At 46.0% G+C, this 26,880-nt stretch overlaps 1 pseudogene; it reads right to left on the bottom strand.

The window, feature by feature from the left end:
* Positions 1–200: 200 nt before the first annotated feature.
* Positions 201–18,856, bottom strand: LOC121558841 (annotated as a pseudogene).
* Positions 18,857–26,880: the final 8,024 nt, after the last annotated feature.

Here is a 26,880-nt window from a genome sequence, read left to right as displayed (position 1 = left end):
AAAACCAGAGGGAAAAAATTCAAAACAAATAAACAGAGCCAGAAATATAGCCTCTAGACACATACAGAGGCCCCCCACATACAGGAGCCTCTGGCCCAGTCTCCTTTTAGTACAGTCTCTAGACAGCACCAGTGTAGGATTCCTGTCCATGGGTGAGGGAGAGTCATGGTGGGGGGTGTTGGGAGGTGTTGGTGGGGGTCACATGAGGCACAGCCTGACTTCTCAAGTTCATTTACAGCAGCAGGTTGTCAGAGTTCATTTACAGCAGCAGGTTGTCACGGCAACCCCAATGTATGACTGTCCACCTCAGAGCAAGGATGAGGAGGGCTTGGATCGTCCACTGTCCTGTTCAGTCTGGGGGGAGGGGGGAGAAAGAGAAAGAATGAAAGAAAGAGAGAGAGAAAGAGAGAAGAGCATGTTAAGTATCATATAGAGCTTTGAGTCAGTACCAACTGCAATTAGCTTAGAAATCTCGTAGATTTCCTATGATTAGTTAGTCAAGCTACCTCAAGTTAGGGTTCTTAGTTTCCACTGCTACCACAAACAACTCTTATAGACCAAAAAACCCACGCTGGTATCTAACATTGGGAGAGAGATATATATGTAAAACAGCCTCCTGTTACCATTCATTCCATCGTTGGAGAGAATAAAGTTTTGAGCCTGTTTGTGTGTCACAACAACACACTCCGAATTATAGATGTAGGATCTTAATTTGATCAGTCTTTTGTTGCTGAGAATTTTCCTGCATGGCAGGAAATGCAAACTTGTACTGTATTCAAGGTTTAAGAAGGCTTCTAAAGTTTGTAATTTCCACTTTAAAATGTCAGACTCTGGGTCAGGGCCCTAACAAAGAAATGTATCAAGCCCTACAAAACATTTCCATTAATTATAATCCACATTTCCTGTTGCTGCAGGATAATTCTCCTGCTGTAGCAAACTGGCTCAAATGAAGATCCTACATATGTAGCTGTCGGAAAAAAGCTAGACTCTCTCTCTCTCTCACACACACACACACACACACACACACACACACACACACACACACACACACACACACACACACACACACACACACACACACACACACACACACACACACACACACACACACACACACACACACACACACACACACACACACACACACACACACACACACACACACACACACACACACACACACACACCAACTGCTCCAGTTCTCAACCATAGTACACAGAGTACTCAGACGTATTGTCCCTGTGGAGGCTCTATCCCTCCTAGGTACGCTTGATGGGAAAAACAACAACACGCCACAATGAAAACACACATCACTGTCAGACACAGAGCCAAATGTCCTCTCTCCACTCAGAAGATAAAACACATTTGCATACGCATACCGACCAACAACTATAGAATTCAGCTACCTTTCAATTCAAATAGGTCTCAGACATAGAAGACAGGGTGTTCAAGGCTAGCTAAACCATAAAGGGCCTTGGCCACCAGACCACACGCTTAGTGGCTCGACCAACCACAGTCCTGACTGTTAGCCAGATGGCCTAATCCTCTGCCATAATCCTATTGCAATTACATGCAGAGGGGGAGATATGTTAGCCTCGCTAGCCTCTGTAGCATTGGCTTTTGCCTAGCCACCCTGGGGGTTGTCTTTAGCGGCAATAATTACATAATCTCGAGAGGGGATCGAGTCGCATCACGGAGAGTGGAGAATTGAGACTATGACGACCGAAGCGCAGTGCAGATCAGTGCCCTCGGAGGCAGGGAGGTGAGGTTCTGGGCTGGTCTCACTAAGGGGGTATAGTGTAGGTACTAAGGGGACTGACGTTTAGCAAGGCAACATGTCTAGTTAACATCCTCATTACTTATTTATCTCCTATTTACTATATTTAGCCAGGGTAGAGAGGGGGAGGAGAGAGAGAGAGAGAGAGAGAGGGGAAAACGCCATGTCACTTGTCACTGCTTCCACTATCACGGGGAAAGAGAGAGGAGAGGAAAAGATTAAATGAGCAAAACAGTGCACACATGACACACCCATACCTCATCGCATGTGAGATGAGCTGAAGTGAATTGCTCTCTCATTCCATCTCCCCCCTTCCCTGAAAAAGAATGGACACACACGTCGTTGTCGCTAGCTCAGCGGGGCGATGCGTTTGGGACGGTTCACGCCAAGCAAGCAGCAGCGCTTTGTAGGGGCTGAGGAGGGAGGATGGGGGTTAGGAGTACTGCAGTAGGGGGATAAAGCACCTCCAGCTGTGGAGCTCCTCATGCCATCTGGGTCTTCCAGTAATGGGGCCCAGCCAGCGGTGATGGTGGTGGGGGCTTAGAGAGCAGAGCAGGAGAGAGAGTGGCCCTGCAAACCTGATTACAGAGGGCACGGTTGGGGTTGTGGCAGAGGCAGATGCCCTTGTACCTCACTGCAAAGGCTCTGATATGTTGCTGTCCAGTGATTGTACACCCTATAGACTGCTTATTCACATATAATACACGTGCCACTATGGTGGACTTCTTGCAGTTTACAATGCCGAAACTGAACTGCAGAGCAGCTAACAACTGAAGCAAATTTGTGAATGGTTTAGGAAGATGGTGTGTGTTTACGTGAGTCTAAGGCAGAGAGAGAGAGACAGACAGAGATTGAGAGTGTGTATGCACACACCCTTTCATCCCACCTCCATAACGAGCAACCTGGACACGGCGGCAGTGTCTAATCCCAGCCACACACAGTGTGGAATCTCATCTCTAACTCTAACCCTGGCTGCTGCTGCTGAGGCTAACATATAGGGGAGCGCTGCTGGCGACGCCTGCCGCGTGGGTTATCTGGAGCCGGGAACATCCCGGCCTAGTTTATTCACCGTGTCACAGCGTCTGCACTGCAACGCCACCCCACTGAAACTCTGACACAGCAGTGCGTGTGTTGGGAGGGGGGAGGGATGTTTGTGTGTGTGCTACTAAACAGAGTGAGTGAGAGACAAGCATGAAAAGAGCGGTAGCAGGGAGTAAGCAAAAAAAAAAGAACTACAAGAAAAGGAGAAAAAATTACATCAAAAGAGGAAAGGGAGAACAGGAAAAGAGCGGGAAAGTAAGAGAGAAAATAGGCTAGCGGAAAAGAGCGGGAGCAGAGAGAGAAAGAGAAAACAAGCGAAGAGAGGGAGGGTCGAACTGCCTCTAATATTCTCTTCCTATAATCTCATCTTCTTGAGCATGCTCCCTGACTTCTGATCTCGGGGCGAGAGAAAATAAAAAGTGGTGGGGTGGGGAGGGGAGGGGAAGAGTGTGTGTGTATGCATGTGAAACCAGATCAGCTCTTCTAAGAACAAACAAAACACGTCACACACACACTGGACCTGGCCCAGAGCTAAAATAATCTGCATCTGGCGTGCCTGCTACGTGCGGCGTGATGTTCCACTATTCTACTGCATTTGCGTGTTCTAAACCGAAAGCAGCACTGACAAATGCTGACGATGATGATCTTTGATCACATCCGATTCAACACGTACTCTGGAGATAAAGAACAATTGCGGCTCGGATTCACAGTCACGGACAGGATGGATATAAGAGAGAGCTGTGCTAGAGTGTGAGCTACTGGCTATTGCTTCACCCCCCACCTCTCTCCCCCATCCCTGTCCCCCTCCCCTCTCCCTGGGTTGATGATGGACATTAGACTAGCCCCCTGGGCTGCTCCTGCAGCAGCAGCAGAGGCAGCAGATGGTGTGCAGTCATTAGTGTATAGTTGTGGGTGGTGCTAGCCTGCCTTGACTGGCGTGCAAGACACTGTTCAGTGCTCACCAGTGACGGCTGCTCGTGACTACGTCCCAAATGGCACCCTATTCCTATGTAGTGCACTTCTTTTGACCAGGGCCCATTGCACTCTGGTAAAAAGTAGTGTATCATATAGGGTGCAATTTGGGACACAGACACGTCTGTGCTACATGCTCGTGGTCCATCGCTAACGAGGTGTAGGTAGTGGGGGTGGAGGAGGGGGCAAAGGTGGGGGTTGAGGGGAAGATAGGGTGCACGGCAGGTGCATTACCCCCCTTCTCCCGGATGCAGAGCCATCTGCCACCACTCAAGAAGAGTTTGCCGTTTTCACCGGGCGCCGCTCATAGGATCTCTCAATCCCCCTCTCAAGGAGGGCCGAGTGTGTGTGTGGCTGCAAAAAAAACACTCTGGGTGTTACCCTCGCTGCTGCCGGGCCATTAGGCCAAAACACCTGACGTCAAATCACTGAGAGTGATGTCAAATGAGAGAGAGGATGAAAAACAAGAAGACAGACCTGATCAGATAAAAGGCTATTAGCCCCCAGAGAGGAAGAGACAGAGACGTCCCTAAACCTAGCCTCTGCCTGCCTCAGGTCATGGGGGATGGTTGGGGTTTTATTTTAATTTATTTCACCTTTATTTAACCAGGTAGGCCGGTTGAGAACAAGTTCTCATTTACAACTGCGACCTGGCCAAGATAAAGCAAAGCAGTGCGATAAAAACAACAGAGTTATATAGGGGTAAAACAAAACATAAAGTCAAAAATACAACAGAAAATATATATACAGTGTGTTCAAATGTAGCAAGTTATGGAGGTAAAGTGGGTTAGCTCACGTTAGCACACTCAGGTAATTGTGATAGGGTTAGCATTAGCACACTCTGAGATGTAAACAGAGTTGAGTGCCCAATGCCCTGGCCTGCTGATGAGGCAGAAAGTAAACAAACACAGTGACCATCCCTGTGACCTCTATTTATGCAACCAACTTTCAAATCAAATTAAATCCAATTTTATTTGCCACATGCACTGAATACAACAGCTGTAGAGCTTGCAGTGAAATGCTTACTTACAAGCCCTTAACCAACAATGACGTTTTGAGAAAAAAATGTTTAAGAGCAGTAGTAAAAAAATTTAAAAGGTAGGGAGTCTATATACAGTGGGTACCGGTACAGAGTCAATGGCGGGGCACAGCTTAGTTCGAGGAAATTGAGTTAATATGTACACGTGGGTAGAGTTAAAGTCACTATGCATAGATAATAAACAGAGAGTAGCAGCAGCGTAAAGAGGGGGTAGGGTGGGGTGGGGGGACAATGCAAATAGTCTGGGTAGCCATGACTAGCTGTTCAGGAGTCTTATGGCTTGGGGGTAGAAGCTGTTAAGAAGCCTTTTACCTAGACTTGGCGCTATGGTACCGCTTGCACTTGCGGTAGCAGAGAGAAAAGTTATGACTAGGGGTGGCTGGAGTCTTTGACAATTTTTAGGGCCTTCCTCTGACACCGCCTGGTATAGAGTGTCTGGATGGCAGGAAGCTTGGCCCCAGTGATGTACTGGGACGCACGCACTACCTCTGGAGTGCTTGCGCAGAGGCCGAGCAGTGCCAAAGAGTGCTGCAACCAGTCTGGATGCTCTCGATGGTGCAGCTGTAGAACTTTTTGAGGATCTGAGGACCCATGCCAAATCTTTTTCAGTCTCCTGAGGGGGAATAGACTTTGTCGTGGCACTCTTCACGACTGTCTTGGTGTGTTTGAACCATGATAGTTTGTTGGTGATGTGGACACCAAGGAACCTGAAGCTCTAAACCTGTTCCACTACAGCACGCCGATGAGATTGGGGGCGTGCTCGGTCCTCTTTTTTTTCACCTGTCGCCCACAATCATCTCCTTTGTCTTGATCACATTGAGGGAGAGGTTGTTATCTGGCACCACAAGGCCAGGTCTCTGACCCCTCCCTATAGGCTGTCTCATCATTGTCGGTGATCAGGCCTTCCACTGCTGTGTCGCCTGCAAACTTAATGATGGTGTTGGAGTCGCGGCCTGGCCATCCAGTCATGGGTGAACAGGGAGTGCAGGAGGGGACTGAGGATCAGCGTGGCAGATGTGCTGTTACCTACCCTACCACCTGGGGACGGCCCGTCAGGAAGTCCAAGATCCAGTTGCAGAGGAGGTGTTTAGGTCCCAGGGTCCTTAGCTTAGTAATGAGCTTTGAGGGCACTATGGTGTTGAACGCTGAGCTGTAGTCAATGAATAGCATTCTCACGTAGGTGTTCCTCTCTTCCAGGTGGGAAAGGGCAGCGTGGAGTGCAATAGAGATTGCATCATCTGTGGATCTGTATGCAAATTGGAGTGGGTCTAGGGTTTCTGGGATAATGGTGTTGATGTGAGCCATGACCAGCCTTTCAAAGCACTTCATGGCTACAGACATGAGTGCTACGGGTCGGTAGTCATTTAGGCAGGTGATCTTAGTGTTCTTGGGCACAGGGACTATGGTGGTCCGCTTGAAACATGTTGGCATACAGACTCAGTTAGGGGACATGTTGAAAATGTCAGTGAAGACACTTGCCAGTTGGTCAGCGCATGCTCGGAGTACGTGTCCTGGTAATCCGTCTGGCCTGCTTAAAAGTCTTACTCATATCGGCTACAGAGAGCGTGATCACATAGTCATCCGGAACAGCTGATGCTCTCATGCATGCTTCAGTGTTGCTTGCCTCGAAGTGAGCATGAAGTGATTTAGCTCATTTGGTAGGCTCGTGTCACTGGGCAGCTCGCGGCTGTGCTTCCCTTTGTAGTCTGTAATAGTTTCGGTCTAGATAATCACGCAAAACATCTGTCTGTCAACAATGTCACTGCCAAGTCCCAAATCCTTTGACTGATTGACAGTGACGGAGAGAGAAGACGGAGTTTGGGAGTTTGTCTGAAAACAACTCCGTGGTGGCATTCCAGGACGCACATGGTGCCGGGGAGGCACTAAATACCTGGGATGGCTGGGGCTGGAGCTGGCTTGGTACTTTGTACCTAGCAAAACCGCCATGTCTCTTCCTCTCCTCCCACTCATTCATTGTGTGGCTTTGAAGTTGAATGATAAACACTGTATTACACTTCATAAACACTGTATTAGGCCTCTGACTAGCGAGAAGTCACCGAAAATGTGGACACCTTCTCGCCGAACATCTCATTCCAAAATCATGGCCATTAATATGGAGTTGGTCCCCCTTTGCTGCTAGAACAGCCTCCACTCTTCTGAGAAGGCTTTCCACTAGATGTTGGAACATTTTTGCGGGGACTTCCATTCAGCCACAAGAGAGAATTAGTGAGGTCGGGCACTGGGGCCTGGCTCGCAGTCGGGCGTTCCAATTCATCCCAAAGGTGTTCGATGGGGTTGAGGTCAGGGCTCTGTGCAGGCAAGTTCTTCCACAACGATCTCGACAAACCATTTCTGTATGGACCTCGCTTTGTGCACGGGGGCATTGTCATGCTGAAACAGGAAAGGGCCTTCCCAAACTGTTGCAACAAAGTAGGAAGCACAGAATTGTCTAGAATGTCATTGTATGGTGTAGCGTAAGGTTTCCCTTCACTGGAACAAAGGGGGCCTAGCTCAAACCATGAAAAACAGCCCCAGACCATTATTCCTCCTCCACCAAACTTCTACAGTTGGCACACGCTTGGCAGGTAGCGTTCTCTGGCATCCGCCAAACCCAGATTTGTCCGTCGGACTGCCAGATTGTGAAGTGTGATTCATCACTCCAGAAAACGCAATTCCACTGCTCCAGAGTCCAATGGCGCGAGCTTTACACTACTCCAGCCAACGCGGCATAGCGCATGGTGATCTTAGGCTACGTGGCCAGCTTGGCCATGGAAACCCATTTAACAAAGTTCCCAACGAACAGTTCTCTTGCTGACGTTGCTTCCAGAGGCAGTTTGGAACTCGGTAGTGAGTGTTGCAATCGAGGACACACAATTTTTTTATGCTCTACGTGCTTCAGCACTCGGTGGTCCTGTTCTGTGAGCTTGTGTGTCCTACCACTTCACGGCTGAGATGTTGTTGTTCCTAGACATTTCCACTTCACAATAACAGCACTTACAGTTGACCGGGGCAGCTCTAGCAGGGCATATATTTTACGAACGACTTGTTGGAAAGGTGGCATCCATGACAGTGCCACGTTGAAAGTCACTGAGCTCTTCAGTAAGGCCATTCTAATGCCACTGTTTGTCTATGGAGACTGCATGGCTGTGTGGCCGATTTTATACACCGTTCAGCAACAATAGCAATAGCCGAATCCACTAATTTGAAGGGGTCTCCACATACTTTTGTATATACTGTATAGTGTACCTTGGAGCCTTTGACCCCTCCAGTTCGTTATCGGTGATGGTTGTTTGGTCGGACAAACTGTTCTGTAAACAACCGATCAGCCTCAATTTGCCTCCGAGGCTGTACACCTTGTTTGGGGCCTCACGATCGGGTTTGCTTGTTGCTTTTAAAAGCATCCGGCTCTGCCCCCTCCACCACCACTCCTTCTCCCTCTCTCTTGTTCTCTCCATCTCTCTCTGCCTGTCTTACTTCTGATAAGTGAAGCGTGCAGTAGTCACACATACAGTGCCTTCAGTAAGTATCCACACCCCTTAACTTTTTTCCACATTTTGTTGTGTTACAGCCTGAATTTAAAATTGATTAAATTGAGATTTTGGGTCACTGGCCTACACCCAATAATGTCAAAATGGAATTATGTTTTTAGACATTTTTACAAATTAATAAAAATGAAAAGCTGAAATGTCTTGAGACAATAAGTATTCAACCTCTTTGTTACGCAAAATGTGCATAACAAGTCAAATAATAAGTTGCATGGACTCTGTGTAAAACAGTGTTTAACATTATTTTTGAATGACTACCTCATCTCTGTACCCCACACATACATATAATTGTAAGGTCCCTCAGTCGAGCAGTGAATTTCAAACATAGATTGAACCACAAAGACCAGGGAGGTTTTCCCAATGCTTCCAACACCCAGTCACTACAAAGATACAAGCCCCTCCAAACCTGCCGGAGAGGAAGGAAACCGCTCAGGGATTTCACCATGAGGCCAATGGTGACTTAAAACAGTTACAGAGTTTAATGGCTGTGATAGGAGAAAACCGAGATGGATCAACAACATTGTAGTTACTCCACAATACTAACCTAAATGACAGAGTGAAAAGAAGGATGCCTGCACAGAATACAAAATATTTCAAAATATGCATCTTAAAGTAAAACTGCAAAAACATCTGGCAAAGAAATTAACTTTATGTCCTGAATACAAAGCGTTATGTTTGGGGCAAATACAACACAACATATCCCAGAGTACCACGCTCATATTTTCAAGAATGGTGGTGGCTCCATAACGTTGTGGGTATTCTTCTCATCGGCAAGGACTAGGGAGTTTGTTAGGGTAAAAATAAACGGAATAGAGCTAAGCACAGGCAATATCTTAAAGGAAAACCTGGTTCAGTCTGTTTTCCAACAGACACTGGGAGACAAATTCACCTTTCAGCAGGACAATAACATAAAACACAAGGCCAAATATACACTGGAGTTACTTACCAAGATGACATTGAATGTTCCTGAGTGGCCTAGTTACAGTTTTGACTTAAATCGTCTTGAGAATCTATGGTAAGAATTTAAAATGGCTGTCTAGTTATGATCAACAACCAACTTGACAGAGCTTGGAAGAATTTTAAAAATAATAATGGGGGGCATCCCGAGGGGCGCAGCGGTCTAAGGCACTGCATCGCAGTGCAGAGGCATCATTACAGATTCGGGTTCGATCCCGGGCTGTGGCGCAGCCGGCCGTGAACCAGGAGACCCATGAGGCGGGCGCATAATTGTCCGAGCATCGTCCGGGTTAGGGGAGGGTTTGGCCAGCTGGGATGTCTTTGTCCCATCGCGCCGAACGACTCCTTGTGGCGGCCAGGCGCATGCACGCTGACTTCAGTCGCCAGCTGTACGGTGTTTCCTCCGACACATTGGTGCGGCTGGCTTCCGGTTAAGCGAGCAGTGTGTCAAGAAGCAGTGCGGCTCGGCGGGGTTGTGTTTCGGAGGACGCAACTCCCTTCGCCTCTCGAGTCTATGCGGGAGTTGCAGCGATGGGACAAGACTTTAACTGCCAATTGGATATCACGAAATTGGGGAGAAAAAGGGGTAAAAAGCACACACATTTAAATAAAAAATTTAATTAAATAAATATTGCTAATATTGTACAATACAGGTGTGCAAAGCTCACCCAGAAAGACTCACAGCTGTAATTCCTGCCAAAGGTGATTCTAACAAGTATTGACTCAGGGGTGTAAATACCTACGTAAATGAGATATTTCTGTATTTCATTTTTTCAATAAATTAGCAAAAAATGTCTAAAAACATGTTTTCACTTTTTATTATGGGAGTATTGTGTAGATGGGTGAGAGAAAAAAATCAGGCTGAACAACATTTTTTATACTTCCAGGGGTATTAATAATTTCTGAAGGCACTGTATGCACACCCTTACTCACACAAACAAGAAAAAATAATCAACCACAGATAGACCAACAATAAACAGATACCTTATTTTGTTATTTATACAATGGGTGGATCTAATCCTGAATGCTGATTGGTTAAAACAGCATTCCAGCCGGTGTCTATTCCACAAGTTACCACCGGCTAAATCTATGACCTTAACATGCCTATTTACTCTGTTCCATCTGACTGCGCAATCCACTGTCTCATCAGCCCAGCCAGGCACTTTATAAACTTGATCTCCACTATAAAAAGCATCTAGACATTATCTCACATTTCTTTTAGAATATAATTTAGTTTTCAACAGAAGAGATTTTTATAAACCTTGCTGTCTGTCTCTCCGACATTTGCAACATTGTTTCAATATTCAAATTCGATCTCCAGCTGTCCCATAGTAATGAACGTGTCAGGATGAGACAGACAGGCAGGCAGCGAACCTCAGTCAGTCGAAATCATGAATTAGCTTGCATAACTTTGGGATATATACAAAGACATGTCAATTGAAAAAAGGTAAAACGCGAAACAAGTGCAGCTAGTTTGCCGTCTTTCCAGTTTCAGTTTGAAGTGATTGTGCTAGCTGTGTTGTTGGTTAGCTCTGAACAACAGTGTCCTGATGAGTGAGCACATTTTTCTATGCCAGGCGAAATCTCGCCTCATTAGCTCATTGTGTATCCAAATAAATGTCACTAGAAAACAGCTTAAACAAATGCAAATGCGTCTATTTTCCTGTTATTCTGGCTGCACTTTTTCGACGTGACTAAGTTAGCCGTAGTTGGCTAGCTAGCAAGCAAGGGATAAGAATGTTGCCAGCCTGTACAGCAATGGATACATTTAGAACGAACGACTGGGTCCACAGATACAGAACAAAAAGACTGAACGAATGGGTCATGTCTCCTGGAAACCGAACCAATAGAACGAAACGACACCTCTCTGCAACTGGATGCTGGACTTCCTGACGGGCCACCCCCAGGTGGTAAGGGTAGGTAACAACATATCCGCCCACGCTGATCCTGAACACGGGGCCCCTCAGGGGTGCGTGGCTCAGTCCCCTCCTGTATTCCCTGTTCACTCATGACTGCATGGCCAGGCATGACTCCTAACACCATCATTAAGTTTGCGATGACACAACAGTGTAGGCCTGATCACCGACAACGACGAGACAGCCTATAGGGAGGAGGCAGAGACCTAGCCGTGGTGGTGCCAGGGACAAAAACCTTCCAATGTGATCAAGACAAAGGAGATGATTGGGGACTACAGGAAAAAGAAGAGGACCGAGCACGCCCCATTCTCATCGCGGGGCTGTAGGGAGCAGGTTGAGAGCTTCAAGTTCCTTGGTGTCCACATCACCAACAAAACTAACATGGTCCAAGCACAACAAGACAGTCGTGAAGAGGGCACGACAAAACCTATTCCCCCTAAGAAGACTGAAAAAGATTTGGCATGGGTCCTCAGATCCTCAAAAGGTTCCACAGCTGCACCATCGAGAGCATCCAGACTGGTTGCAGCACTGCCTAGTATGGCAACTGCTCGGCCTCTGACCGCAAGGCACTACAGAGGGTAGTGCGAGCGCCCCAGTACATCACTGGGGCCAAGCTTCCCTGCCATCCAGGACCTCTATACCAGGCGGTGTCAGAGGAAGGCCCCCAAAAATGATCAAAGAGTCCAGCCACCCTAGTCATAGACTTTTCTCTCTGCTACCGCACGACAAGCGTTACAGGAGTGCCAAGTCTAGGTCCAGGAGGCTTCTAAACAGCTTCTACCCCCAAGCCATAAGACTCCTGAACATCTAATCAAATGGCTACCCAGACTATTTGCATTGCCCTTCCACCCCTCTTTTACACTGCTGCTACTTCTGTTTATTATCTATGCATAGTCACTTTAATAAATCTACCTACATGTACATATTACCCCCAATTACCCCCTAACCGTGGAGCCCTGCACATTGACTCGTACCAGTACCACTTTATATTGCCTCGCTATTGTTCTTTTTACTGCTGCTCTTTAATTATTTGTTACTATTAATTCGTATTATTTTATTTTGTATTTTTGTGTGATTTTTTGGGTATTCTTTCTAAAAATGCATTGTTGGTTAAGGGCTTGTAAGTAAGCATTTCACTGTAAGGTCTACACTTTTGTATTCGCGCATGTGACAAATAACATTTTATTTTATTTGATATTGGCACGCAACAACACCCGTGCCAATATATCTTCCAAACACTGGCTTCTCTGGCATTATCACTTAAATAAAATCAGAGCTAATAGGTTTGACACAGGTAACCATTGACATTTTGGGCCCCATCCCAGGGCCTCAGAGGAAAATAAAAGGGCCACAAAACCACCCCATCAGGCCCCTCACTGGGTCAATAGGGAACAAAAACACAATAGTGTTCAGTTGATCCGTCCCTCCCGACTCCCCCAGCAGCCTTTGCAACACAGAGAGGAATTCCGAGCGACACCCGCCATTACCTGTACGTCTAGTAAACAACAAACTCACTTGTTTTTCTGACCTGTGGAGTGACTAAGGACTAGCCAAATTCATGAAAGACATTGGCGCGGATGCCGCCTCCAAGGGACACGCACATGGATGAGGCCTCACACACACACACACACACACACAAGAGAAACAGTCACACACACTTTCTCTCTTTCACACACACACACACACACACACACACACACACACACACACACAGGGTCATTGTGTTTGATAACAGTGCAAGGGAGAGGGCAACTAAAAACCCCACCTGTCAACAAGTCTCCTGCACCTCAATGTTTACAAGGAACAATGAGTGAATGACTGCCAAAACACTGTGAATCCGTGTGCCTTGCCCATGAGACTGGAACATTGCTTTGTTTATAGCCGCCACAGGGACCATTCTGGGCCAGAATACTGACACCTGGACCTGTGATTATTTATTTTTTTTGTATTTAGCAGACGCTTTATCCATAGCGACTTAATTTTTTTGGGGGGTTTCATACTGGTCCCCCCCTGGAAACGAACCCACAACCCTGGCGCAGCAAACGCCATGCTCTACCAACTGAGCTACACGGACTACATGCCTTGGATGATTTAGTGATGCTGCTTGGGGCTGCATCACATTTTATTGCCTGCTTTCTGACTGAGGCATGAGGAACAGGCAGTGCATAAGGAACTGCCTAGGGCTGACGTGTCATAAAAACACTGACAAGATGTTCTAGCTTGGTTAGGCTGGATCCCTACTTTGAGTACAGCATTCTCACAGCACTTTCCTAAACAGATCTCTGAAGGATTTGCATACTAGCTCTGCAGATGAGTATTTATGAATGAATAACGTGAAAATTGTTATTATAGTAGAAGTATATTAACAGTCATTATAAACCGGAGTTTGGGTCCTAGATCTGATTGGCTGACAGCCATGGTATATCAGACCGCATACCACGGGTATGACAAAACATGTATTTTTACTGCTCTAATTACATTGGTAACCTGTTTATAATAGCAATAAGGTACCTCAGTAGTTTGTTGTGTATGTATCCAGGCAGAAGAAGAAGAAGAAGCTAACCACTCAGCTAAATAGCTAACTAGCTAATAACCAAATGCACAACTGCAAAGCATTTAGCAGATTTTAGACAGTTAACTTAATAGTTATAAGATATCTAGCTAGCAAACATTTAGTTGTGAATTCCATACTGTAATTAGATCACCTGGCGCGTGCTGCACAACAGTGATTGACTCACAAGGCTCCAGTCTCTCGTTGTTGTGTGCTTGTAAACAAACACCACGTGACACGCGACTGCCATAAGCTTTAAGAATGCAATGTTCTTATCTCCTAAGATATTGCAGAAGTTGACTGCAGGTATTTACTTTAAAAAAGTAACTACAAATATTCACATTTATTACAAAATTTCAAATAATCGCTTAAACAGTATTGAAAATCCATCCTGTGGCTATTTGCAAAACCCCGGTATATACGTATACCGCCAAGCCTAAAGGTGATGCCATTGCGCAATGTATTAAACGTGTAATGCAATGATAATTGCTATCAACATGCTTGTCAATAGAATATCAAGTAGGTTTAATGTAAACAAACCAAGATTCAGCCATTATATCGATATTAATCTATATTGACATTATTTCGACCCCTTCGTTCTTCACTGTTCATGCATACAGTCCGCCTGCGCACTGTGCGTAATTTCAGTGTGTAATTCGATCAACCATATTCGCTCGTGTGCCTTTTTCTAATATAATTACTATGCCACAGAGAATAAACACTTCTCACTTGTTTTATAAAAACCAGCTGGTGCCCCAAATCTATTTTGCTGCAATTTATATTTGGAAAAGGACGCGCATAACGCCAACGATGCAACATTATATCCTGCAGTGTCATGGTGCCTACGCACCCACCCACCACTTGTTTACTTCAGTGGTTTCAAAAGTCCAACATTCGTCACGCTGCAGGCCCGTTTTGAATTCATGTACAACCTACGCATCTTCGGTGGTAAACAGAACAATCTAATTTTGTGCAGTCGAAATCCAAGGGCGCCACAGCAAATAATCTCAACGTGTCCATTTCGAAAGATGTTTTTCCCCTCACGTGTTTTTCATTATCTCGTCTATCGCAATACACATGGCAGAATAACAAGCTGGACAGTACTAGGAGGGGGCCTATACTATACTAACTGAAATAACATTCATTTTTAACTCATTGCCAGTCCTTCATTCAGATTTTCCTCTCGCAATATAAATGCCAGTTCTCCCCTTATCGTTCTGGACAGTGACAGCACCCTTCAGGATAAAATGAGTGAAGCCATAAACTAAATGTCCATGTTCACCATAGAGCTGGACACGTTTTTCACCCCAAACATAGAATCAAAGTATAGTCTCTAAGGCAGCCAGTCAACAAACATTTAAATGATTTACTCCTATGTCAAAAAAATGTGTTGATTTAATTATCATCATGTTTTCTTCCCATAAAGTATGGACAGTCAGTGAAAGTTGTTTTCAGCACCATTGCCATAAGTATATGACCACTGCAGACTTTTAACCCTAACCCTACCTTTACAAACTCTGACCAGCCATGAAATGGGCAGCTAAAACCAGCCAGCTACTAAACACACACAAACAGAATCACTCACCTTTGACAGTGGTGGCCGCCTCCTTGAACCCCAAACAGACATACGGTGCGACGTGTAATCCATGGAGGCCTCCTGCAGCTGCTGGCCGGGCTTAATGCTGACCGTGGTCAGGTCTCTGCGACAAGGTCCCTCCAGGTCCCTGTCCCGGTTCTCCATCAGGTTCAGGGCGATGTAGTTCAGTCCATTCTGGAAGCCTGCAGAGGTCTCTCTACTCATGGGGGCTGCCACATGCCTCGCCCGAGCCCTCGCTGTCCGCACCGGCAAGTTCTCCACCGAGCTGTGGCGCTTGGCATCCCCAAGGGCAAACGAGGGGAACACAGGGGTGACGTAACCGGGGAGGAGAAGGTTTCGAGCTGCGCCGCCTGCGCCCATGGGGGTCGGCCCGGATCACCTTGGCGGCCCTGTCAGGGTCCACGGGGTGGCGCGCCAAGAGGAACACCCCCATGCCCCCGGGAGGCCCTGCTCACCCAGGGATAGCCTCTTCTTCGGCACTGGGGCTGAAGATAATAGAAGATAATAAACATAGAGTTAATATGTATTACAATACACGGTCTATTATAAAACAGCCATAGAAAGATGTGATATAGAAAATATTTAATCCTCATCATGAACTCAGTCCACCTACAAACACCACATAAAGTGCCTGCCATGCCAAGGGAATCTATTAAATCCTATTCATAGCTTGAGATGCTTGTCTATAACTAGTCAAAGAATATTGCTGAATAACGCCATTACAACTGACATTATGGCTAGAGTACTGAGTGTACTGTACCTTGATGAGGTCTGAGGAACGAACTGGGAAGGCATGTTGGCCATTCCAAGTCCAAACGTCATCTCGGTGTACTCATCCTTGCCTTTCTGGGGGCACTTGGAATCCCTCTTCGATCTGAGACGCCACACTCCCCCCCCATCCAGACAAGGGCACAGGGATGACTCAGGGACCGCGGTCCAACCGGTGGCAGGGGTGTCTCCGGCCTTGGGTGAGTGCGAGACGACGCGGTGCAGGTTCATGTAGTCGAGAGAGGGGACTCCGCTCCACCGCTGGAGCCCAGAACGCACTCCTGGCTCTCGCTGGATGCTGACGGCGGGGAGTAGTTGGTGCCCTCACTGAAGTCTATGTTGATATACTCGCCCCGGCTCCTGGGTTCCCCAGGCAAGAGGTGCTTGTTCATGCTGGGCAGGATCCCAAAGCTGTCCAGAGACAGCCGGTTGGGTCGCCCCACCCTCCCCGGTGGGTTGTCAGGCTCTCGGTCCCCCGGCTCTGTCTGATGGGCGAGGGCACCGAGGAGTTGAGCGGGGCATTGGTCATCACTGAGTAGTAGTCGCCTGACTCCCCCACCCAGCGACTGGGGGGCTCACCAGACGCACTGGTCACCATTGTCCCCCGCCTCCTTGGAGGCCTTGTGGGGTTTGGTGGGGCGCGGCAGGGAGTCTGGGCGAGTAGATGGGTGTGATGGAAGGCTCACCACCCAGAAGCTGGTCCAGGAAGTAGTCCGGGGGTCTGGGAGGTGGTGTAGGCGGAGTTGCGAGGGGACATGTTCAAGGGTTGAGCGGCTGCCGGGGCTTTCAATGGATGACTTGGAGCCGCACCACATCCTCATGTAGCCGCTTTCCTCCAAGGAGCCTCCGGCTGGGAGAGTTGGTCCGGTAGCCGCCCCGGCCTGTTGGTTTTGGGCCCAGGGGTTGATGATCTGCTTGGGAGCCGAGACACAATGGGGCCCATGGGCATGTAAGTGTCTGCCTTGCTGTGGTTGCCCCTGGGCGCGCTGCCACCCCCGCCATCATAGGCATATAGCCATCGCCACCTCCTAGGTTACATTGGATTCCATCAGGGACCCGATCTCCACATCTCCGTAGCCTTCGGGCAGGACACCTTCGGGAGGCGGAGATGGAGCTGTGCCTGGAGTGGTGCCCGCTGTTGGTGTGGTGGGCAGCCCGCATTAGGGGTGTACCCATCCAACGAGGCAGAGGACAGCTGGGCGGGAACCTCTGTTGGCGCGGTGTGGTGAGGGAATATGTCCTCTTCCTGTACGCCTCTCCGATGCCAGGCCCCTCCTCCCGGCGGCCATTCGTCTTGTCCATAATCACGTAGCCACACAGGCCGCTGGCCTCCCGGGAGGGGGGAGTGCGGGAGAGGGAGTCGTGGGTGTCACTCCTGGTGAGGGTAGGAGCCTGGAGGTGTCGCCTGGGCTGGAGCTGTACTCATCGCATAGTAGAAGCTTGCGCCGCTGAGGGAGCCTGGAGATAGAGGCACTGCAGCTGAAGGGTCGGTGGACCACACCAGGGGGTGGGGAGGGTCCCACTCGTGGGGGAGAGGCTGATGGAACTGCAGACTGAGGGAGGGAGTTGGAGACGGGCATGGAGCGGCTGTGCTGGGAGGCTGGACTCCAGCATCCGGCAGGTGCGCCCGCTGGAGAGACGCCTTGGACCGGCTCAGGGGGTTCCGGCTGGAGAGGGGACTGGTGGGGCTCCCGCTCATAGATAGTGACATAGACACTGGCCTGACCAGGCTGCCATCCCCCCTCACTGGCTGTCCTTATCCGACAGGACTTGCTCATTGGGGATGTGGCCACTATGCTATTGGTTCTCGACCCCTCAACAACCCTGTCTGACTTGGGGGGCAGATTGTTCAAGTTGCGTCGTGTGGGCACAGAAATGGGGGTTCGTGCGAGTCGACTGACTCTTGCTGCGCGGTCTGGAATTCTGACAGCTCTTTCATGGCTTTCATCGCCTCCAGGACGGTCTCGTGAATGTTTTGCGCAACCACAGAGTCGTCCGCCTGCATCCAGAGCCCGCCGGGACCAGTGACAGACGACCTACCAACCTCGATGAAAAAAAGCTGTCGGAGTGGGCCACATCTCCGGATATTCATGAGCTGTAAACTGACAGCCGCAACCTCCGGAGTTCAGTTTCACGAAGCTGATAGTCCGACTGGATAAACACAGCCTAAACACCCCTGTCAAATGTTTTGTTTGACCCAGTCCTCTGGATTTCAAATTCACTTGCCATACCTCCTTGTAAAAGGCAGTTGTCAGCGTGATCACACCGTAATTCGCCTCCTCGAAACTGAAAAGAGAGGTAGTGGAATTAGACGTGGGGCTGTCATAGACTTTGATCAAATCCGACAACACTCGAAACCAGCTCTCGTTCCTCTCGTTTTCGGCTGCCACTGCAAAGTATTCGTCCTTGGTGTAAAAGGCGATTAGGTGTTTGTGCTTGGAGTCCGCTCGCTTGTTTATGCAAAGACAGGAGTCCAGCAGTATCACCCTTTAGCAGCAGACTTATTTTTCCACTTCTTCTCGCTCTCGTAGTATTCCAGCCGGGCAGGAAAGCTCTCGCTGGGTTCTCTCAACACGAAAAAACGTCTGTGTCCATGCTTCTGTTTTTTTAGATATCCACATTTCTTAATTGTATTACTGTTATTGGTCACATTAGACAAACAAGTGTCCTCCATTCGTTGGAGGACTCGCCATTCTGATGTGCACCCTTCACTTACTTTTAGAGAAGTTGTTTTGTCCTATTTTCCAAAGCACAGAAAAATACTAGTGTAAACCGCTTTACTTATTCCATTACCCGACACCGGTATCCCCTGTCTGCCTTCCGCAACAGCTAAGCACCAAATAACACCACCGTGTCTGCGCTGGAGAGAAAAAACAACATGTGACGTTTTACATCCAGATTTGGTTTGCGGTAAAAAATAGAAGAAATAAAAGTCAGTCATAAAAAGGCGGCGCGACCTTGAAGAGGCGTGCCTGTCAACCCAGCCATTTCTGCCCAGCTCATTGGACTCATTGGGGAATGAACGAACAGCTAGTAAACGGGCCCCGACGCACAGCAGCCAAATCCCTCCCCTCTCGTTCTTTTAAGCCCGCCTCCTATATTGCCAGTTTTTTTCTTTCCATGTACAGGACAGCAGAGATCACTGTAATGTAGGCTAAATGTACAAAAATAGCTAATTAACGCCTCCTTCCGCCACATTGTAACGATATAATAACTGCGTAAGTGTTCAAATGAAGGCATTCGACAAGCAGAAATAGGCTAGGTGTTCCTCTTGAAATGAACTCTGATCCTTTCGGCAGAGACGCGCAGAGCCTTCAGCATCTGTGTATAATATAAAGGATTACATTTGTTTTAGTTTTTTGCTGTAGAAATACAATAGGCCTACCCTTTATATTGTGGGGAAACTGTGAATGTTTATTATTTATCAAATGCACAATATGTAGCTGAGCACCATTCATATTGTTGTGAGCCTGCATTGCAGAGCACATTAAACTGTAAAAGTGTAAAACATCCTCATGTCATGGAGCGCCACACTTGCTAAATATGCGTCGCCCCACTTGTTAAATAACCGTACGTTATTATATATTTTGCGCGCTTGGGTATCCCTGTCCCTGTCCAGCAGTGCGCTGCGTATCAGACCTCTATATTCTTTCTACTTTCTACTTATGGTTCATCAACAAGCCTGCAATTAACTGTATTTTATCTCCAAGATGGACCGTGATAATAGTGTTTTTATGCAGACATATCTAATGCATATAGATCGTTTTTCAGCAAAAAATCATTTAAATCCTTGTCGTAGTGTGGGAATCACGTTTAAGTTGTAGTATAGGTATTTAAACCGTGATAGTGATGACATGGACGAGATGTGTGCTGTTTTGTGTTCTATTTACTTGGTGCGTCAGGAGCGTTTACTGCGCGTAAAAGCCTGGAAATGCTGCCACCGTCTGGCTATTTTTTTTATTAGAATAGAATAACTTTATTTCTCCCGTGAAAAGTAGCAATAGTCTTACCAGACACTTCCAGTCTGGGGATGTTAGCATATAGGCCTACTGGAGCAACTCGACTAGATTTAACACAATTTATTTCATTTCATTTAATTGACTTAATTGGCCCCTTAGCCCTATTCTGTTTTCTCTTAAATACAAATCTGCATGCACAGTTGATCTCCCAGCTAACACAACATTCTCAGTCATGGATAAATGATGCCCCCTACTCCCATTCGGTGTGTAGGCTGTGCGCATCAACACACTTGTTATTCATTGTGCTGTACAAACAAGTGCTTAATATAGGCTAACCTAACTCATGGTCCCTGCATAGAAAAACACCTCTGTTTTTAAAACTACTGCTTTGTTGACTTGTCTTGTGGCGCATTTCCATACAGAATTTACCCCAGTGTTTTACCCAAAAGGCTCAGACCTTTCTGTTTCCATCTATGTGGGCTGGCACCCGTGTCTCACTGGACCATGGCCCGGGGACCTGCTCACTTGGGGGCCACTGGTACTTTTCAGCTGTTCTTTATATAACAATGGTTAACTGTGAAGTTCAACATCTTCTACAAAGCAACTGTTTTGATTATACAGAGGTTGTTGATTCAGCTCATAGCCTAAAGGTTGGCAGATGACGATATTGAGTCGCCTTCTTCCTACCGCCCAAAAGGAGTGCAAGCAGCCGGCTATACACTTGTACCCCACTTGGACTGGTTCGACATAAAGCATTCTCCATTAGGCTGCAAAGGTGTTGATTTCCCTCCCTAACTAAATTGTATGGGGAGAAGGCGAAGAAAAACAGGGAAAATATGCATACTTTCTTTATGAAACAACATTTTCCACCACCATGCTAGAGTGGCTAATGCCTAGGAATGCTAGTCTGGATGCTGCATATCGCGCTCAGCCAATCAGGTTGCAGCAGTCTGTTGTTTAACCCTGGCTGAACGCAGGGCGCAACATCAGGAAGTGGCATTAGCCACTCTAGCATGGTGGTAGAAAATAGTGTTTCATAAAGAAAGTATGCTTATTTCCCCCTTTTTTGTCTGCCTCGCCATTAAAGAGTTAAGGAGGAAATGCCGCCTTTCAGCATGAATGGAGAATGTATTATGTACGAACCGGTTCACGGGGGATACGAGCATATAGCCAACTGCATGCACTCCCTTTGGACGGTTAGATTAAACGACTCAATATCGCCATCTGCCCGGCCTTTGGGCTATAAGCTCTTCACAAGTCCACACTGTCAGCCCTATATGGAAACACAATTTTGCCAGTATAACCAGTGGTGGAAAAAGTACTACATTCTCATACTTGAGTAAAAGTAAAGATACTTAATAGAAAATGACCAAGTAAAAGTGAAAGTCACCCAGTAAAATACTACTTGAGTAAAAGTCTAAAAGTATTTGGTTTTAAATATACTGAAGCACCAAAAGTAAATGTGGTTGCAAAATATACTAAGTATCAAAAGTAAAAGTAAAAGTACGAATAATAAAAAAATCCTTATATTAAGCAAACCAGACGTCACAATTTTTTTATTTTTTTTTAATTTACGAGGATAGCCAGGGTCACACTTCAACACTCAGACATTTAAAAAACAAAGCATTTATGTTTAGTGAGTTATCCAGATCAGAGGCAGTAGGGATGACCAGGGATGTTCTCTTGATAAGTGTGCAAATTGACCATTTTCTGTCCTGCTAAGCATTCAAAATGTAACGAGGACTTTTGGGTGTCAGGGAAAATGTATGGAGTAAAAAAGTACATAATTGTCTTGAGGAATGTAGTGAAGTAAAAGTAAAAGTTGTCAAAAATATGAAGAGTAAAGTAAAGTACAGATACCCCAAAAAACTACTTAAGTAGTACTTTAAAGTATTTTTACTTAGGTACTTTACACCACTGAGTATAACATAAGGGTGTATACACTAGAGTAACACTGGTGTTACAGCTCGAAAAGCAGCATTATTGTCTTTGCAATAAGCAGGGGAGCAGATATCTGCCAACCCTTGGATCATCCTGCCAATTGTGGGCTATGATGCTAAATACTAGCTACCTTTGATCTGTCTTGTCCTGCTCTTGAACTTTAATGTCCCACCCCACCGCACTCCACAACCCCCCAACAGTCATAAAACCCCACCCCGCCCCATTTAACCCCTGACCCAGGCTCATCAGCCCTGATTGGCTTCATAATCTTTTTTTATTTTTTTATTTTCTTCAATCAGTGGTGCTAAGCTGGATGGGGGGTGGGGGGTGAGGCTACTGTAGAATGTTGCCATTCTATTCAGCCATCAGCCCCCCCATAGAGCATCTGGCTATTGGATTTCTAACCCCCCCACACCACCACCCACACACACATATACATACACACTCACGCCAGAACAGATTAAAATACAATCCCCAGGGGTGTCTAATAAGTGTTGTTCTCGGGGTGTTATTGTTTATGGCATTGTGTTTGTGATCCCTGTGACGCTTGACCATTGCCTATTTATCTGTTTCCGATTAAAGTGTTGATTCAGAGGTTTAAGCTTGATCACAGCATGTGTTCTTGGTACTAACCACCACTTATTGGACAAAAAAAACATATTGTACCGAGGAGAGGGCTTATAGCTACGATACTGGTAAATCACCAAGAGAAACCTGGCCTGACTTGGCCTTTCTGAGACAAACAGAACACACTGTTATGTGTCATTGTTTTTTGTGGCAATTGTTGTTGTTGTTATTAACCATTAACAGTTACTTAAACCATTTGAATTGGTATTTAGGAAATTCTTTAAATCCACAAACTGGAAAAGTCAATCTTGATTTAGGAGTCTCCACCCATGGCTCTCAAGGACTGCATTATCTGCTTCTGTTCATTCCTTGTTTTTTGAACCAGTCACTTATTTAAAACCTGGGAAAACAGGTGAACTGACCAGTCTGGTCAATGTATGATATGCATTGATCAATGAGGTACCAGGTGAGAGGAGAAAACCTGCAGACACCCATAGCAACCCTTGTGAATTGAGACTGAACTCTGTGAACTGGGTGATATATTTAATTGAATATTCCTAGCTTGTTGCCATGGCTCAGAACAGAGATATGGAATGGAACATCCCTAGTAGATGCTGTCTCACAGCAAGCTGAAATACATACGTTTACAGAGAATGCACATCACTCACTGTATATTACAGTGTTCCAGGAGAAACAGAATGTACACACTCTCTCCCTCAACGTTTTTTTTTCTCAGTTTCTGTTGTAATGTCCCTCCTTCAACCCCCTCACTATCTAGCCAATAATCACATGTTTTCTCTCCATATATGTGATAACAGAAATTTATGTTTTATGATTCAAATATATATTTCTGTCTAGCAAATATATTTCTGTGCATAGCTGTGGGAAGTAGGGGTGCTGAGGGTGCTGCAGCACCCTTGAAAAATCTGAATGGAAAAAATATATACATTAAAAAAAAATAATAATGGAAAAAAACATTTCCTCAAAAGTAGTGCTCTGGTCCTTTACTAGTCCTGTCCTCTGTTGGCGGGAAAAATCGCAGCACCCCCACCTCCAAACATCTTCCCCGTGGCCATGTTTCTGTCTGTTTTTGTCCCTCGTTCAACCCCCTCACCCTCTTTATTCACGTGTTCTCTCCATATATGTGATAACAGTTTTATGATTTGAATATATGGCAAAGCCATAGAAGAGGGAGGACAGAGGAATGTCATGCCATGATGATTATTCACAATGTTGCTAACCCAATACATGTAATCATCACAGAGCTGAATAGGGCAGAGAGGGGCCCGTAAGCCTCACAGCTGTAGCATGAGGCTGTGTTCCAAATGGCACCCTATTCCTTATATAGTACAGGGCTCTTGTCAAAAGTTCTGCACTAGGGAATAGCGTGCCATTTGTCAAGTAAAAAAATCAAGTAAAAGTATCTGCAAGTACATACCAATCATCATGTGGTATATACAGTGCATTCGAAAGTATTCAGACCCCTTTGACTTTTTCCACATTCTGTTACATTACAGACTTATTCTAAAATTGATTAAATTGTTGTTTTTTCCTCATTAATCTACACACAATACCCCATATTGACAAAGCATAAAAAGGTTTTAGATATTTTAGCAAATTTATAAAATAAAACAAACTGAAATATCACATTTACATAAGTATTCAGACACCTTACTCAGTACTTTGTTGGAAACACCTTTGGCAGCGATTACAGCCTCAAGTCTTCTTGGGTATGAAGCTCAAGCTTGGCACACCTGTATTTGGGGAGTTTCTCCCATTCTTCTCTGCAGCTCTTCTCGAGTTCTGTCAGGTTGGATGGGGAGCTTTGCTGCACAGCTATTTTCAGGTCTCTCCAGAGATGATCGATCGGGTTCAAGTCCGGGCTCTGGCTGGGCCACTCAAGGACATTCAGAGACTTGTCCCGAGCCACTTCTGCGTTGTCTTGGCTGTGTGCTTAGGGTCATTGTCCTGTTGGAAGGTGAACCTTTGCCCCAGTCTGAGGTCTTGAGCGCTCTGGAGCAGGTTTTCATCAAGGATCTCTCTGTACTCATTTCATCTTTCCTCGATCCTGACTAGTCTCCCAGTCCCTGCTGCTGAAAAAACATCCCCACGCATGATGCTGCCACCACCATGCTCACCATAGGGATGGTGCCAGGTTTCCTACAGACGGGACGCTTGGCAATCGGGCCAAATAGTTCAATCTTGGTTTCGCCAGACCAGAGAATCTTGTTTCTCATGGTCTGAGAGTCTTTAGGTGCCTTTTGGCAAACTCCAAGTGGACTGTCATGTGCCTTATACTGAGGGAGTGGCTTCCATCTGGCTACTCTACCATAAAGGCCTGATTGGTGGAGTGCTGCAGAGATGGTTGTCCTTCTGGAAGGTTCTCCCATCTTCACAGAGGAACTCTGCTCTATCAGAGTGACCATCAGGTTCTCCTGACCAAGGCCCTTCTCCCCGATTGCTCAGTTTGGCCAGGCAGCCAGCTCTAGGAAGTCTTGGTGGTTCCAAACTTCTTCCATTTAAGAATGACGGAAGGCACTGTGTTCTTGGGGCCCTTCAATGCTGCAGAATGTTTTTAGTACCTTCCCCAGATTTGGGCCTCGACACAATCCTGTCTCGCAGCTCTACGGACAATTCCTTCGACCTCAGGGCTTGGTTTTTGCTCTGACATGCACTGTCAACTCTGGGAACTTATATAGACAGGTGTGTGCCTTTCCAAATCATATCCAATCAATTTAATGTACAGCATGTGGACTCCAATCAAGTTGTAGAAACATCTCAAGGATGATCAATGGAAACAGGATGCACCCAAGCTCAATTTCGAGTCTCATAGCAAAGGGTCTGAATACTTATTTACATAAGATATTTCGTTATTATTTTTTTATAAATTTGCAAACATTTCTAAAAACCTGTTTTCGCTTTGTCATTATGGGGTATTGTGTGTAGATTCTATTTATTTAATCCATTTTAGAATAAGGCTGTAACGCAACAAAATTTGGAAAAGTCAAGGGGTCTGAATACTTTCCGAATGCACTGACATAAGTCTGTTATTCCTCTCTGGTTATTATACTACAATAAGACCATGCTTTTCTCATCTTATTTGGGAAACAACTGTCATAGTTCATACAAAAAAATATTTTCCTTATTTGATTGAACTTAAAATGGCCCTAGAATCATGTTGCCACTAGCTATTGTAGTATATCAGGAAATGTGGATCACGTCATGGTAAGTTGTGTATAAACCTCCTGTGTTGGCCCAGTGGTATTTCTATTTGAGTATGATTAGTTAGGATCATTTTAAGCCCTTCACATTCCACTTGACTGGCTGTTTTTGTTTATGTTTTTCAGCGGTGCAGAATTACACATGAGAGCAGGGCCTGATAGGGCTAGCCTGCCATAATCCTATTTTCTTCAGTTAAATATCATGTTGTGTTTGGAGTGTTGACATAAGTGACATATGGAAACTAATAGAGCTGTGTAGTGTGAATGAACAAAAGGATAATATGCAGAGAGACAGAGAGAGAAACAGAGAGAGAGTAACATAATACAGTGTAGTAATATCATAACAACTTAGTATAATAAGTTGTTTTTTGTATCATGACATAGAAGATGATTGCATTATAAGATGATAAGGAGTTGGATTACATTTTGTTGTAAGATGGAAAAGGGCCATCCAAATTAATGGAAATAACTTAAATGAAAAACTAAAATAGAAAGCTCAGAGATCAAAGATCACGATCAAAAATAAATAATAATAATAATAATAATAATAATATGGGCCAAAACAGAGGGGGTAGACAGACACTATTTCTCCTTTTTTCATCTGTGTTTGTGCCGGTTCTGATGCACACGTTTAGGTGTGCATGTGCGCGTATGTAGGTGCTAGGAAGTCAGACGGACAAAAAGATAGGCATCGAGGGATCTATCCCCTACACAACAACAACTAGTAACAACAACAACTCAAAATAACTTCCCCTCATCGGGCTCCATCACAGCCAACAGCCTAATCACTGGTCATCCCCACCATCACGGAATAGGAGGAAAGCTATAAGGGAAACTAAGGAACGCACAGACCGGTAATAAATCCTGACACTAGCGTGTCTGACACCCCGCCGTCAATGAGATCGAAAGGCACCTATTAACAGTCTGCCTGCACGGTTAGCAAAATCCCTCTGCCAGGGGAAGCAGCAGGGTCTAGCTGTTGAGATGAACATCCCTTTGTGGGGCTTTAGCTATGGCCAGCCAAAGATT

This window comes from Coregonus clupeaformis, unplaced genomic scaffold (assembly GCF_020615455.1).
Source record: "Coregonus clupeaformis isolate EN_2021a unplaced genomic scaffold, ASM2061545v1 scaf0330, whole genome shotgun sequence".
NCBI classification, from domain to species: domain Eukaryota; kingdom Metazoa; phylum Chordata; class Actinopteri; order Salmoniformes; family Salmonidae; genus Coregonus; species Coregonus clupeaformis.
Note: the sequence above shows the minus strand (reverse complement) of the source record. Positions and strands in the feature narration are given on the sequence as shown.